The 2,060-nt window shown below is 36.1% G+C and overlaps 1 protein-coding gene across 1 annotated transcript in view; it reads right to left on the bottom strand.

Annotated features, from left to right (window-relative positions):
- The window catches only part of FSIP2 (fibrous sheath interacting protein 2), a 110,925-nt gene that overhangs the window by 94,299 nt on the left and 14,566 nt on the right, over nt 1-2,060 (bottom strand). The window lies entirely within an intron of this gene.

The following is a 2,060-nucleotide window of genomic DNA, read 5'->3' as shown; positions in this document are numbered from 1 at the left end:
GTCATTTGAGCTGCAAAGTCAGTGATTCAAACTCACCAGCTGCTCCTTGGAAACCCTATGTAGGGTCGCTATGGGTCAGAATCAAGTCGATGGCACTTAACAACAACAACAACTGCAACAATAAACAAGCTGAGTGGCAATACTAATCTCAGATAAAGTAAACTTTAAAACAAAAACCAGCATACGAGATAAGGAATGACACTGTCTCATGATCTAAGGGTCAATTGAGCAAGATGACATAACCATAATAAATATCTATGCTCCCAATGAAAGAGCACGAAGATATATTAAGCAAATCTTAGTAGAATTGAAGAAAGAAATAGATAAATCTACAACTATAATGGGAGATTTTAATATGCCACTTTCAAAATGGGGCAGAACAACCAGAAAGAAACTTGACAAAGTTATAGAGGACCTAAATAGCACAATCCACCAACTTGACCTAATAGATATGTACAGAGCATTCAACCCAACAACAACACAATATACATTCTTCTCCAGTGCACATGGATCATTCTCCAGAATTGACCATGTGTTAGGTCACAAAGCAAGCCTTCATAAATTTACAGACATCAAAATACTACAAAGCATCTTTTCAGACCACAGTGCTATAAAACTAGAAATCAACAATAAGAAGACCAAGGAAATAAAGTTGAATACATGGAAACAGAGTAACACCTTGCTGAAAAGCGACTGGGTAATAGAAGAAATTAAATGTGAATTCACAAAGTTCCTAGAAACAAATGAGAATGAAAATACAACATACCAAAATCTTTGGGACACGGCGAAAGTGGTGCTGAGACAATTTATTGTGATAAATGCACACATCCAAAAAGAAGAAAGAACCAAAATTAACACATTAACACTGCATCTCCAACATTAGAAACAGACCAACAGAGGGAACCTACAGTCACCAAAAGAAAGGTAATAATAAATAAGGGCAGAAATAAATGAGACAGAAAACAGAAAAACTATAGGAAGAATCAACAGGACAAGAAGCTGATTCTTTGAAAGGATTAATAAAATTGAGAAACCATTAGCAAACCTAACAAAAGAAAAGAGGGAGAAGGCACAAATAACTCACATTAGAAACCACATGGACAATATCACAATGGAAGCAAATGAAATTAAAAAATGTTGATCAATCTTCTTTAAATTATGAAATTATTCAGGACCCAAAAAACAAAAACTAACATTTTTCTGTAATCAAATCAAGGAATGCTGGTGGCTTCATTGGTTAAATATTGGTCTGCTGGTGGCATGGTGGGGTAATTCCCTGTATTGCAAAGTTGGTTTGAACTGCAAGGTCAGTGTTTCAAGCTCACAAGCCATTCCTTGAAAACCTTAAACAGGGTTGCTTATGGGTTGGAATTGATTTGATAGCACATAACCACCACCACCACGAATTCAGTGGTTCAAATCTACCAGCTTCTCAGAAAGGGAAAGATGGGGCCATGTGCTCCTGTAAAGAATCTTGAAAGTAGTTTTTCTCTGTCCTACAGGGTCATTAAGGAGCTCTGGTAGCATAGTAGTTATGAATCAGACTGCTAATCTCACCATCAGCAGTTTGAAACTACCAGCAGTTCCGTGGGAGAAACATGATGCTTTCTGCTTCGTAAAGATTTACAGCCTCAGAGCCCTGTACAGGGTCACTATGAGTCAGAATGGACTCCACAGCACATCACAACAACAACAACAGGGTCATTATGAGTCATGTTAATTTTGATTGCAGTGCATTTGGTTTGGAGTGGATTGGCAACTAGTCAAAATACATCAGTCATCTACAAAAGTAGTAAAATTCAACTTACAAAAAGGAGTAAACAAATCAAACAAAATCAATTAGAAATTAGACACATTCTAGAATTAAATACAAACCTGAATTTCCATATGTTTATAAGGTAAAGAAGATACATGAAAGATACGGAAAGGACTGAAATAAAAAATTTACTATGTGAGATGATTGATACAATAATGATAAATTAATAGCAGAAGACACATTGCAGAAGAGATAAGTTGATGTGAATTCAGTAAAGAGAAACCATCCAAAAGAAGACACTGGG

This window comes from Chrysochloris asiatica, unplaced genomic scaffold, assembly GCF_000296735.1.
Source record: "Chrysochloris asiatica unplaced genomic scaffold, ChrAsi1.0 scaffold00059, whole genome shotgun sequence".
Classification (NCBI taxonomy): domain Eukaryota; kingdom Metazoa; phylum Chordata; class Mammalia; order Afrosoricida; family Chrysochloridae; genus Chrysochloris; species Chrysochloris asiatica.
The sequence above is the reverse complement of the archived record's forward strand: the minus strand, read 5'-3'. Positions and strand labels throughout refer to the sequence as shown.